Source organism: Nomascus leucogenys, chromosome X (assembly GCF_006542625.1).
Source record: "Nomascus leucogenys isolate Asia chromosome X, Asia_NLE_v1, whole genome shotgun sequence".
Taxonomy (NCBI): Eukaryota; Metazoa; Chordata; class Mammalia; order Primates; family Hylobatidae; genus Nomascus; species Nomascus leucogenys.
In genome coordinates, this window is record NC_044406.1 from 67,755,742 (window position 1) to 67,771,018 (window position 15,277).

A 15,277-nucleotide genomic window follows, 5' to 3' on the forward strand; every position below is an offset into this window, starting at 1 on the left:
ATTATCTCAATAGATGCAGAAAAGGCCTTTGACAAAATTCAACAACCTTTCATGGTAAAAACTCTCAATAAATTAGGTATTGATGGGACGTATCTCAAAATAATAAGAGCTATCTATGACAAACCCACAGCCAATATCATACTGAATGGGCAAAAACTGGAAGCATTCCCTTTAAAAACTGGCACAAGACAGGGATGCCCTCTCATCACTCCTATTCAACATAGTGTTGGAAGTTCTGGCCAGGGCAATCAGGCAGGAGAAGGAAATAAAGGGTATTCAATTAGGAAAAGAGGAAGTCAAATTGTCCCTGTTTGCAGATGACATGATTGTATATCTAGAAAACCCCATCGTCTCAGCCCAAAATCTCCTTAAGCTGATTAGCAACTTCAGCAAAGTCTCAGGATACATAATCAACATACAAAAATCACAAGCATTCTTGTACACCAATCACAGACAAACAGAGAGCCAAATCATGAGTGAACTCCCATTCACAATTGCTTCAAAGAGAATAAAATGCCTACGAATCCAACTTACAAGGGACGTGAAGGACCTCTTCAAGGAGAACTACAAACCACTGCTCAATGAAATAAAAGAGGATACAAACAAATGGAAGAAGATTCCATGCTCATGGGTTGGAAGAATCAATATCATGAAAATGGCCATACTGCCCAAGGTAATTTATAGATTCAATGCCATCCCCATCAAGCTACCAATGACTTTCTTCACAGAATTGGAAAAAAATACTTTAAAGTTCATATGGAACCAAAAAAGAGCCCGCATCACCAAGTCAATCCTAAGCCAAAAGAACAAAGCTGGAGGCATCACGCTACCTGACTTCAAACTATACTACAAGGCTACAGTAACCAAAACAGCATGGTACTGGTACTACAACAGAGACATAGATCAATGGAACAGAACAGAGCCCTCAGAAATGATGCCACATATCTACAACTATCTGAATTTTGACAAACCTGACCAAAACAAGCAATGGGGAAAGGATTCCCTATTTAATAAATGGTGCTGGGAAAACTGGCTAGCCATATGTAGAAAGCTGAAACTGGGTCCCTTGCTTACCCCTTATACAAAAATTAATTCAAGATGGATTAAAGACTTACATGTTAGACCTAAAACCATAAAAACCCTAGAAGAAAACTTAGGCAATACCATTCAGGACATAGACATGGGCAAGGACTTCATGTCTAAAACTCCAAAAGCAATGGCAACAAAAGCCAAAATTGACAAATTGGATCTAATTAAACTAAAGAGCTTCTGCACAGCAAAAGAAACTACCATCAGAGTGAATAGGCAACCTACAAAATGAGAGAGAATTTTCGCAACCTACTCATCTGACAAAAGGCTAATATCCAGAATCTACAATGAACTCAAACAAATTTACAAGAAAACAACAAACAACCCCATCCAAAAGTGGGCAAAGTACGTGAACAGACACTTCTCAAAAGAAGACATTTATGCAGCCAAAAAACACATGAAAAAATGCTCATCGTCACTGGCCATCAGAGAAATGCAAATCAAAACCACAATGAGATACCATCTCACACCAGTTAGAATGGCCATCATTAAAAAGTCAGGAAACAACAGGTACTGGAGAGGATGTGGAGAAACAGGAACACTTTTACACTGTTGGTGGGACTGTAAACTAGTTCAACCACTGTGGGAGTCAGTGTGGCAATTCCTCAGGGATCTAGAACTAGAAATACCATTTGACCCAGCCATCCCATTACTGGGTATATACCCAAAGGACTATAAATCATGCTGCTATAAAGACACATGCACACATATGTTTATTGCAGCACTATTCACAATAGCAAAGACTTGGAACCAACCCAAATGTCCAACAACGATAAACTGGATTAAGAAAATGTGGCACATATACACCATGGAATACTATGCAGCCATAAAAAATGATGAGTTCATGTCCTTTGTAGGGACATGGATGAAACTGGAAACCATCATTCTCAGTAAACTATCACAAGGACAAAAAACCAAACACCGCATGCTCTCACTTATAGGTGGGAATTGAACAATGAGAACACATGGACACAGGAAGGGGAACATCACACTCCGGGGACTGTTGTGGGGTGGGCGGAGCGGGGAGTGGGGAGGGACAGCATTAGGAGATACACCTAATGCTAAATGACGAGTTAATGGGTGCAGCACACCAACATGGCACATGGATACATATGTAACAAACCTGCACATTGTGCACATGTACCCTAAAACTTAAAGTATAATAATAATAATAATAAAAGAAAGACAGTTGCTTATTCTGGCTATATGGGGTTAAACTCTGGTTTCTTAAGGCAGAAGTTAAAAGAAAGACAATGTAAGGGCAAGAAAGAGCCAAGACACAGATTTGTCATAACTGCAGGATGAGTTTATTTGTTTTTAACCATAATAATGATTAATATTATGGCAACACCCTGCATTGCGGGTATAAAAACACAGTCCTATCCCAAAATATGACTCAGCCTCTGTACTCCCAGATATCACTGAAATTCCTTGGACGGCAGCTGCATAAGGGAAGGAGGATTGGGCCCACAGATCCCCACCCCACCCAGTATAGCCAACTGTACGTCCTATTCAGACCAACAGTTTCCCCACTCCCAACTACCACTCGGGAAATCGGCTGCTTCTGGGCCAAATTCCCCATTTAACAACAATTCAAACACTTCATCCTGAACCTTTGAATGGAAGGGGTCGGGAAAGTTCAGAGGGATAAGTATTTGCCTTTATCCACAAAATGCCTATACTTCCAGAACCCTACTCCAGCCCTCTTCTTACTTGAGGACTCCTTGTGATTATATCTTTTACACTAAGAAGTGAAAAAATAACTCAGTTCCTCTACTGGGACCATATTCTTGGGTGTGGCTTTTCGGTTAACTAACTGATGCCTGGGACGAATAGAGGTAAGAAGCGGGGATGGCAAGAGCTAGGAAGATCTCAGAAGCCCAAGTATTCTAATTAACATCACTTTTGAGTGCCAGCTCCAAAAGTTTTCCCTTTCTTTTATCATACTTATTGAAAAAGAAGCTAAGGCCCCAAAGAGGACAGGAACTTGCCCAAGTTCACATCGAAAGTATATAGTAGAGCTTAGGAACATGAGCCAGGTCCTCCACCTCCAGCCAAGTGCTCCATCCAAAAAGATGTGTGATTCTCCCCAGTGACTCAGGGAAAAACACAGAGAAACAGGGTTATCAGAGGAGAGAGTTGCAGTTCATGTGCTTTTATTCAACCTCCTAAAATGAACAGGAAGGAGAGACACAAACAGGTCCTGAATGGATGTTAGAATTGCAAAACAGGAGGGGCAGCAAGATGATAGTCTCTTCTGTTTTCAAAGATACTGCTCCAGCAATGGGCCACTCCATCTTCCCAGATGTTCTCCACTATCCTGGATGAGGAAAGGGAAGGAGAGGAAGAAGTGGGAGAGAAAAAGTAAGGAAAAGATTTGGAAGAAAAAAGAAAAGATGGCTGAGTCAATGTTTGAAAAAGAACAACGTTCCATCCCAGGATGTGTTGTCACCATAAGTTACAGTACAAGTTGGTTCCCTCTCTTCTCTCTCCCCCCCACCTTGACCTTCTGTCCTGTTTCAGACACACACACACACACACACACACGCACACGCACACACACACACACACGCACAGTCTCTCTCTGTCTCATTAGTCTCCCTTGGGCCTACCCTTCTTTTCTCCCCAGATACCTGGCCCAGGCTCTGGAACCTCTGGACTTCAACTGTTTTGAAGGAATTGCTGGGCCAGCCCAGTCTATGTGCTGTTTGACCTGTATATTTGGCAGATGTTAGTTCCCTCTGCCATTCCCCGGGGGGCTTAAGCAGATAGTTTGGCAGAAAAATATCTATTCCAAATGGTCTCATTATATTCAAAGAGGACAATGTCACATTTCCCGCCCCACCATCCATCACTGGCCTCTTCTCAATATCTCCTAGACTGGGCTAAGGCTAAACATCTCTGCTACTCAACTCCCACCTCCCACCTCCTCTCTTGAACCTAGAGCAGTGGGCTTCGCTGGCCCCAAAGGAGAAGGAGGCCTGAGCCAACAAGAAAACTGTTGAAGCAAGGTGAGAGCCACTCTCCAGAACCCAACTAACACCTCATCATCCAGAGGTCACTTCTCTGGCAATCTCACATATCTGGAACAAAGCTGAGAATAAAGAAGTAAGAAGGGAAAAATAAGGGGGAGTGGGCCTCCAGGAAGTCAAAAAGACGTCAGCATACCTACAATAAAGTTTGCCAGTTTTACTCATAAAAGAATCTTCCTCAGAGCCAATTTCTTTATTTCAGACTAAATCCTTACAAGTGTGTTTATTGTTTCTGTAGCCACAGAAAATCAGAAACAGCAAATTATGAGGAGGCAGAAATACTGATAACAGCAGAAGTGACAGTTGAATATAGATGTAGACAGCGAATCAACGTCCTGAGATTTTGTCTTTTTAATAATACAGCAAATTTGCCAGGCATGGTGGTACGCACCTGTAGTCTCAGCTACTCAGGAGGCTGAGGTGGGAAGATTGCTTGAGCCCAGGAGGCAGAGGTTGCAGTGAGCCAAGATCGTGCTAATGTACTCCAACCTGGGTGAATGAGTGAGACCCTGTCTCAATAATAATAATAATAATAATAATACAGCAAGACTGACTCCTGTTTTCAAACATGGAGCAACTTGCTAAGCGATGAAAAAGTTGGCAAATATCATTGGCCAATCTTGTCTACCTATCTGCTTTAGCACATTGTTAGTTGTCTGACCATTTGATGGGTTATGATGGTGACAGCTAAACTAAGCCTCCTTCCTAAAAACAAAAAACCTCCTTAAGCCCAGGTGAGGTAAACCCAGACCTCTTGTCAGAAATGGCTAAGTGTGGCCACCTGTGCATCATAACTAACCAGCCTAGAGGTGGCAGGGGAGGACAGGGAAAAGCACTCAGCCTCCAGAGGAGGAATTTAGCAAGAGCTAGGCCGGGAACCAGGGCCCCAATCAAACAGACCTTAGTCCAAGCAGAGAGAAGACACTCAGGCAGGTGAACTGGGTCATGCAGTGGGGAAGAGAAAAGGGCTGCAACTTGAGGGCTGCAAGGTACCTGTGTCTTTCTTGTGGCTCACTACTGTCACCAGTGGGTTGAAGCAGCTGAGTTGTCCCATACCTCATTTAGGATTGGCTCAGAATGGGAAAAGGGAAAGGTTGAGGAAGGCAGGAGATTGCAGTCTTCTTGAACAAAAGAACAATTCTACCTCCAGGGTTGTCCTTTATGGGCCAGGAATTCACCCTGATTCCTTAGCCTCTCTGAAAGTATTTGTACTCACTTTTGATAAACAGTTTTATTGAAATATATTTTAAATGCCACACAATTCACCCATTTACAAGTGTAGAATTCAATATTTTTTTTCTTTTCTTTTTTTTTTTTCGAGATGGAGTCTCACTCTGTCACCCAGGCTGTAGTGCAGTGGCGCGATCTCGGCTCACTGCAAGCTCCGCCTCCCGGGTTCACACCATTCTCCTGCCTCAGCCTCCCTAGTAGGTGGGATTACAGGCACACGCTGCCAAGCGCAGCCAACTTTTTGTATTTTACTAGAGATGGGATTTCACCGTGTTGCCCAGGCTGGTCTCGAACTCCTGAGTGCAGGCAATCTGCCCACCTCGGCCTCCCAAAGTGCTGGGATTACAGGCGTGAGCCACAGCACCCAGTCCTTCAATATTTTTTAGTATACATATAGGGTTGTATAATCATCACCACAATCACCTATTTTTAATTTAAAAAATTTTTTTTTGAGACAGAGTTTCACTCTGTTGCCCAGACTGGAGTGCAGTGGCACTATCTCAGCTCACTGCAACCTCTGCCTCCTGGGTTCAAGGAACTCTCCTGCCTCAGCCTACTGAGTAGCTGGGACTACAGGCATGATCCACCATGCCCAGCTAATTTTTTTGTATTTTTAGTAGAGACGGGGTTTCATCATATTGGTCAGGCTGATCTCGAACTACTCACCTCAAATGATCCACCCGCCTGGGCCTCCCAAAGTGCTGGGATTATAGGCGTGAGCCACAGCTCCTAGCCTAAAATGTTTATTTTGAGATCTTATTTGATAACCTGTAAGAAATAGTGCAGACAGATCTCTTGTATACTTTAGTTTCTCCCAATGGTAACATCTTGCAAAACTGTGGTACATTATCACAACCAAGATATTGATATAACTCACCCATCTTGTAACAAATTATCCAGTTTTCCTTGTACTTATTTGTGTGCATGTGTGTGTGTGCATGTGTGTTTCATGTGTTTCATTCCATGCTATTTTATCACCTGTGTAGGTTCATGTATCCACCACTACAGTAAAGATGCTGAAAAGTTTTGTCAACACAAGGATCTTTTATGTTGCCCTATTATAATATAACCACACCTGCCTCACTTCTCTTCTCTTCCCTAATCCCTGGCAACCACTAATCTGTTCTCTGTCTTTGTAACTTTGTCATTTCAAGAATGTCATAGAAGTGGAATAATACATCATAGCAACCTTTGGGGATTGGCTGTTTTCCCTCAGCATGATTCCCTTCAGGGTCATCCAAGTTGTTACATGTTTCAGTAGCTTCCTCCTTTTTATCTTGCACCCACTTTTAATTTAGGGAAATTTGCCAGTGACTTAATACATTGATTGAGAGGGCCTGTAGGAGGCATTGCAGCACATTGAAGGAACTGCAGAAGCAGAGGGCGCAGGCCTCAATAGAGCTCTTCCAGCCTTAAAGACAGGCCTGGAGTCTTGAATTGCACTGAAGCACGTGGCTCCTTCTTTTAGTTGAAAAGTGCACAGCTTAGTTCTTGAGCGATCAGCTGCCAGCAGTTGTCACCACAGGACATCTGGCATATGGGGGGCTCCACCCATATCAGACACCACTCTCTGGAGGAGAAGCCTCAGAGGTAAGAAATCATTAATCCTAGCAGAGCCCAACCATCGAGCATTTAGCATTCCAGAAACTGTCCACAGACTGAGCAACAATTGCCTTTGGGGAAAGAAAAACCACTGCCTCACTTCTTAGGAAAGCCAGAGGCTCTTGCTTGATTTTTAGAGTAGAGTTATCTTGAGGAGGCTATACTCCAGTAGTCTTGGTGGTACTGATTTCACGTTTCTCTTTTTTCACATTTCATATTGAAAACCTAAAGATTTTCTGCTGCTTCAGTTTCTATTGATCTCCCAATCATCAGAATGGGGTACCTGTTATGATGTCTGTAATTTAAAATACTGAAGCAGAGACAGTGTGATATTCCACATGATTAGTTTAAATATACACTCTATGAGTAGTCAGTTACCTTGATCAAGACTTCTAAGTCCGGTGTGGTGGCATGCACCTGTAGTCCCAGCTACTACAAAGAATGAGGCAGGAGGATCACTTGAGTCCATGAGTTCAAGTCTATGATGAGCTATGATCACATCACTGCACTCACAGAACGAGATCCATCTCTTAAAAAAAAAAAAAAAGACCTCAAGACCTCTCACTCCAAAACCACACTCCAGAGATGGTTAGCTATAACTATTTGCTATTAATGCTGGAGGCTATAATAATTAGCATAATAAATGTTAGAAATAAGTTTTCATTGGTGAGAACCATGGCTTGTTAATTTATGCAATGGTTGTTAAAATGGGTTCTTATTGGTGACGTTAATGGCATTCAAACTATGTAGTCAGACTAGAATATTTTAGCTTCAACAGGGTATAAAAATCTAATAGCTCCTACCTTTAGGGATGGCACTCTCAACCTAATCCCTAAAAGGTTCTGGGTCCTACTGCTGTATCCAGATAATTTTCAGTCCCTTGACCTCAATAAGTGGTTAACTGAATCTGTGGCAGGAATATTATCACATTTCCTTCAGGTGAGCCATTCATGCAAGAAAAAAAAAAACCCTGAGATCTGAAACATCATTGAGCTTCTGCAACAGGTTTTATAAACTGTTTTATGCCTTCTTGCTAATAAATGTTTATATGTGCGGCAGATTTTGGTCTGACATTTGCTTTTATTCAAAACTGGCAGCAAGGTTGTGGGAAGGTAGCTAACCCCCTTGCTTTCCTCCAATTATTAGTGACTACTGAGACCTACCCATTAAACTTAATAGTTGTACATAACCAAATCAGTTTAGGTCAGTTCACCACAGGACCTTAAGAATGCAAAGGAGGAGCTCTAATGTTAGAATCTCCATAAATCTCTGAAAAATCCCAGGAGCCACAAAAATTCTGAAGGGAAAATACTCAATTCAGTAGCAAACAGCAGTCTTTGTCATGTAGGCAAACAAGATATCTGGATGTCAGACGAGGAGATCTACAACTTGTGGATTTGTAGAATCCACATTGGGAAGGACTTTTCTATGGCATAATCTCTCAAGGCGGATCTTGAAAAAATTTACATCTCAAATCCTTGAAATCATGGAGTATTGATAAGCCTTTCACTGTCTTAGTTAACCCACACATCTTTAAAAATCTAAAATCTCTGGACAATGATTAATAGGAAAAAATCCTCTCTGTATATTTAAGAGCCAAGCATGTTACACACATCTCTTTCAATTATTAAAGAAAAAAGTCCCTTCAAGGAAAGTAAAGCTCAGCGAAGTTACCTGACTCATCCAGGGTTCCATGGCCTATAAGTGACACAGCTGGGGTTCAAGCTCTATGTCTTAGTCCATTCCTGCTGCTATTACAAAATATGAGAAATTGGGTAATTTATAAGTTATAAAGCTTATTCCTCAGTTTTGGAAGCTGGGAATTCCAAGATCAAGGTGCCACCAGATTCAGTGTCTAGTGAGGGCCCAGCGTCTGCTTCCAAAATGGTGCTTTGAATGCTGTGTTCTCACATGGTGAAGGGCAAGAGGGTCTTAGGGTGTTTCCTTCAACCTCTTTTATCAGGTCGCTAGTCCCATTCATGAGGGCTCTGCCTTCAAGACTTGATTATCTCCTAAATACCTCACCTCTCAATGCTACCACATTAGTGAATATGTTTCAACATATGACTTCTAGGGAACATAGACCATAGGACCCCATTTCTCTGACTCTTTCTGCTCCATACCATGCTGCTTCTCATCCTTTGGAAAGATAATGTGTAGATAGAAGGGGAAAAGTCAGGCAAGGGCAGAGCAGCATTCACAAAACATTCCTCTATTGCAAAGTAACTCTAACCTACCTCATTCCACTCCTCATAAACTTTGCTATCATGAGCAACTATGGGAATGAACAAGAATCAAAAGACCCAATAATGTCAAACCACAGGGTCCCTGGCATACATAACACTGTGTGTTACTAACTCACTGTGAAACCTTCAGACTACATATGTAGGCCATATAGCTTACATATCATATACAGTAGTACCTCTCTTACCTGCAAGGATGTGTTCTAAGATCCCCAGTGTATGCCTGAAACCTCAGATAGTACTGGACCCGAATGCTATCAATAGGAGCACGTTTCTGTTGTCTTCCACAAATGTAATGCTTTTTGCTTCCTAACTAAGCATTTATCACACACTATAGCTATAACTTTTGCAGTCTGAGGCATGATAGCAAAACTAGCACAAATTTATTTTTCCTTCTTCACAATTTCATGGATAGAAGATTCATTCTTACTGTAGATCTTTTTTTTTTTTTTTTTTTTTTGAGACGGAGTCTCGCTCTGTCACCCAGGCTGGAGTGCAGTGGCGCGATCTCGGCTCACTGCAAGCTCCACCTCCCGGGTTCACGCCATTCTCCTGCCTCAGCCTCTCCGAGTAGCTGGGACTACAGGCGCCCGCCACCTCGCCCGGCTAATTTTTTGTATTTTTAGTAGAGACGGGGTTTTACTGTGGTCTCGATCTCCTGAACTCATGATCCGCCCGCCTCGGCCTCCCAAAGTGCTGGGATTACAAGCGTGAGCCACCGCGCCCGGCCTCTTACTGTAGATCTTAGCAACACCACCGTATGTTTTTTCCTTTCCTTATTTATTTATTTATTTATTTATTTATTTATTTATTTATTTATTTTTGAGACAGAGTCTTGCTCTGTCCCCAGGCTGGAGTGCAGTGGCGCGATCTCGGCTCCCTGCCACCTCCGACTCCCTGGTTCAAACGATTCTCCTGCCTCAGCCTCCCGAGTAGCTGGGATTACAAGCACTCACCACCACATCCAGCTGATTTTTTTATTTTTAGTAGAGACGGGGTTTCACCATGTGGGCCGGGATAGTCTCAATCTCCTGACCTCGTGATCCACCTGCCTCGGCCTCCCAAAGTGCTGGGATTACAGGCATGAGCCACTGCACCCAGCCTCTTTCCTTATTAAATTGAGAACTTTCACCTTTTCATTTAAAGGAAGCAGTTTACAGGTTCTCTTTGGCATATCCGAACTGCCAGCATCACTGCTTTTGGGATTTGGGGTCATTATTAATTAAAATAAGAGTAACTTCTTGGGGGTGGGAAGGTGTGGGGATATTTAATGGGTACGAAATAAAATACAAAGAATGAATAAGACAGCATTTGATAGCACAACAGGGTGACTATAGTTGATAATAATTTAATTGTATATTTTTAAATAACTAAAAGAGTATAACTGAATTGTTTTGTAACACAAAGGCTAAATGCTTGAGGGGTTGTATACCCCATTTTCCATTATGTGATAATTTCACATTGCATGCCTGTATCAAAATATCTCATGTACCTCAAAAATATACACACTTACTATGAACCCACAAAAATTAAAATAAGAAATTTTAATAAAAAGGGTAACCTGAACATGAGCACTCCAATACTGCAACAGCCATTTGGATAAACGAGATGGCTACTAAGTGACATAGACAAGGTGAATACACTGGACAAAGAGATGATTCACATCCCAGGCGGGATGCAGTACGACAGCGTGAGCTTTCATCATGCTCCCACAAAAGTCATACAATTTCAAATTTATGAATTATTTGTTTCTGGAAATTTTCTTTTTCTTTTTTCTTATTTTTTTTTTTTTTTACTAGAAGTTCATAGTTTACTTTAGGGTTTACTTTTGGTGTTATATTCCATGGGTTTAAAGAAATGTATAATGACATGTATCCACTATCATAGTATTATACAGAGTAGTTTTACTGCCCCCAGAATCATCTATGCTCCACCCCTTCACCTCCACCCCTCAGCCCCTGGCAACCACTGATCTTTTCACTGTCTCCATAATCTTGTCTTTCCCAGAATGTCATCTAGTTGGAATCATACAGCATATAACCTTTTCAGATTGGCTCCCTTCACTTAGTAATATGCATTTAAGTTTCTTCCATGTCTTTTCATGGCTTAGTAACTCATTTCTTTCTTGCACTGAATGATACTCTATTGTCTGCATGCACCACAGTTTTTTTATTTGTTTGTTCTTTTACTTATCAGTTTATATGCTGAAGGACACATCTTGGTTACTTCCAAGCTTTGGCAATTAGGAATAAAGCTAATAAACATCTATGTGCAGATTTATGTGTGACTATAAGTTTTCAACTCCTTTGGGTAGAAACCAAGAAGCTCCGTTACTGAATCATATGGTAAGATTATGCTTCGTTTTTTAAGAAACTGCCAAATTGTATTACAAAGTGTCCCAAAATTTAGCATTCCCACCAGCAGCGAATGAGGGTTCCTGCTCCTCCACATCTTTGCCAGTATTTCTTGTCATTAGTGTTCTGGGTTTTGGCCCTTAGGTTCTGGAATTTTTCATTTAACATTGTGGACCATGGTTGACCATGGGTAACCAAAACTATGGAAAATAAAACCATGGATAAGGGGAAACTACCGTATTTCACATATTATCACATTTTAGTTTCACAGTCACCTAAGATATAGCTCCAATTATTTTTTTCAGTTTTACGGCCAAAGAGATGCAATTGGAGAAGATTAAATGACTTGCCCAATGTCACATAGCCATTTTATGTCATTATAAAGACAGGAGTAAAACCCAGATCCGTGATTCCACATCCAGTACTTATCACCTCTTTACCTGATATTTCATACCTTCTATGAATTCACTCTTGTACTCCAAGAGAGCCTAAGATCCACTAGCTATAGTGTGTATCTAATTCCAAGACTGTCAGGCTCTTGGATGGCCAAGCCCCAAACCCTTGCTGGAGGGCAAGTCATCCTGCCCCATCAAGCAGCCAGCTGGCCCCAGTTATGGTTTAGAAGGCTGAGCAACTCTTGCTTGGATTTTCTTTCTCTCTTTCTATTTTTTTTTTCCATGTTGAGGTCAGTAGGTTAAGCACTCTCTGCTTTGGAAATCTTCAAGGCACTTGAAAAGACAAAGCTTTTTATATCTGCAGAAAAGGAGACCCCTGTCACATTAAGAGAAACCATGAGTGCTGGTTCCACCCCTCAGGCATCTGGGTCTTGCTTGCCTCCCCTAGTTCTTAGCTGTTTCTCCCCTGCTCCCTCAACCATCCCCTAAATTCACACTTGGTTCAGGAGAAAGTCATGGTTTTACAAATAGCTTCATGGTCATTGCTTTGAATTACCACAATCCCTTGGGTAAACTATGAGATTACAAAATTTAACTTTAAAAGCAGTTGCTTTATGGCCAGCCAAGTCATGATACTGTCATCTCATCTCACATTATGATGACCTCATCCTCCACTGTGGGCCTGAGATGCTAATCAAGAAAGGCCTAGACTTGGGGAGGTCCAGACAGTCAAGAGTCAGTGATGCCAACATCCGGAAAGCACAGTTTAGTCCTTCCTTCCTGGGGTGGTGGGGAGGAAGAAGCAACTGAGGGAACTGAGGAAGCATATGTTGCTGAACTCTGCTGCAGAGATTTTAGGTGGTAGTATGGCTATGCAAGCTTGTCTGGGTGGCATTGTAACCACCCGACGGGTTCTTTCTGCTCACTGCACAAACAAAACCAATTTATGGCATTGCAGTAGAAAAAGAGTTTAATTGACATGAGGCCAGCCACACCCTGTGGAAGACAGAGTTATTACTCAAATCTATCTCTATGAAGGCTCAAAGGTTAGAGGTTTTTTCAAAGGTACTTAGGGGGAAAGGATGGGGTGGCTAGGCAATGGATGCTTGCTGCTGATTTGGCTGGGAGGTGCAATCATAGGGGCATGGCAAATGATCCTCTTATGTGCTGAATAGATTCTTGGTGGGGCCACTGGAGCAGTTGGCAGAGGATCCAGATGAAGCCTGGTATCAGACACACAAAAAAAAAACCTGAAAAGATATGTCAAAATGCCAATATTAGGTTCTACAATAGTGATGTCATCTGCAGGAGTAATTGGGGAAGTTGCATGTCTTATGACCTTCAGAATAATGGCTGGCAATTGTTTATGTCTACACCTTAACAGAATTTAGGCTTCTATCCTCCTCCTAGCCTGGTGGTCTTTGATTAGTTTTACAAAGGTGGTTGAGTTTTGGGAGAGGGCTATTATCATTGAAACTAGAAGCTAAATATCTCTCAAAGTTAGCTTGGCAGCTTGAAGGTTAAAGGAAAGAGGGCCATTGGCTAGATCAGATCTCACCTCTGCCATTATTTTCTCACTGATACAATTTTTGCAAAAGTGGTTTCAATACTGTGATGATTTTCCAGTTCCATACCTTATCTAGGGCCATCTAACCCCCACGTATAGGTTTGTTCCCCTATCTCTACCAAACCCAGATTCTGGGATTCATCCTGCCCTGAATCAGTGAAAAACATAACTCCATCCATACCTCACCAGCTGAGGCTCAAGCAAGTGGCTTCTGGCTCTGCTATGATCTCAAAATTGCAGTCCAGTACCTGGGCTCTTGTCCCTTCCCTTATGTACAGGTACCGGCCTTATACTCAGTTCCTGTGATGGGGCTTCTGTTTTATTCCCTCCATATCTGAGGCCCTGTAGTTCCCTAGGTACCCAAATTATTCCAGCATGGGAAAGGGTGTGTGGGGAGAAGGGGGCTTCCTGGCCAATCCTTTCAATCCCTACCCAACCTGGGTCCTCTCCAGCAACTGGATTCCTTCAAATAAATTCACACATTTAAATTTTAAATGTTATCAGTTGGCTCCCTGGTAGGACAGATGAATAAATAAGCATTCATCCATTTCTGCCTATTTTCTCTCCTGTCTCTTCCTTATTTCTGTTAGTCATATTAATATTTTTACTTTATCTGGATTTTTAACAAATTGGTAATGTTCCCCTGCTACTTGCGGCCAGTCCTTCTTGATGCCAGATCCCTACCTAGACCTTTGTCTACAGCCTGCTGCCAAACTCCCTGGATGCTGTCTCTGTCTCCCTGTAGGGGCACCTATCTCTTGCCTGCTGCCAGGTCTCCTTGGCCCTGACTGTTGGGCCTAAAAACTACTCTGGGCCTGTTGCTGAAACCTCCTCTTGCCACCAACTCTGTTCCCCTTGGGTGTGCCTTTCTCCCTGGATTCTACTCTAAGGAGCTTCTGGCATGACCATCCCCAGCTGCCAAGGGACACAATGGCACCCTTAGCCAACCCTGTTGCCAATATTTTTAAATAATATGGAGAAAATTCTTTTTTTTTCCAGTTTTAACTGAGACAACATTAGAGTTTTTGTTTGTTTGAGACCGAGTCTCACTGGGTCGCCTAGGCTGGAGTGCAATGGCACAAACTCAGCTCACTGCAACCTCCATCTCCTGGGTTCAAGCAATTCTCCTGCCTCAGCCTACTGAGTAACCGGGACTACAGGTGCATGCCATCTAATTTTTGTATTTTTAGTAGAGACCAGCTAATTTTTGTATTTTTGGTAGAGACGGGGTTTCACCATGTTGGCCAGGCTGGTCTCGAACTCCTGACCTCCCAAAGTCCGGGATTACAGGCGTGAGCCACAGCACCCGGCCAAAATGAGAGTTTTTTGAAATGTACTTTCACTAATAGAGTAGGGGGAAATAACATGCACCCAAAAGACCAGAAATTTAATGGTTTACAGAATAAATCTGCATGTAATCACAGATTAGATTGGATGACAGTGTGTCAGGCCATTTAGATATTTTCTTTCCTCTACTCTTTCCCCCAAATCCCATTTCATTTATTTATTTTTAGAGACAGAGTCCCGCTCTGTTACCCAGACTGGAGTGCAGTAGTGTGATCATGGCTCACTGCAGCCTTGACCTCGTGGGCTCAAGCAATTCTCCCACCTCAGCCTCCCAAATATCTGAGACTACAGGCATGCACCATCATACCCAGCTAATTAAAAAAAATTTTTTTTTGTAGAGACTACGTCTTGTTATGTTGCTCAGACTGGCATCAAACTCCTAAGCTCAAGCAATCCTCCTGCCTCAGCCTCCCGAAGT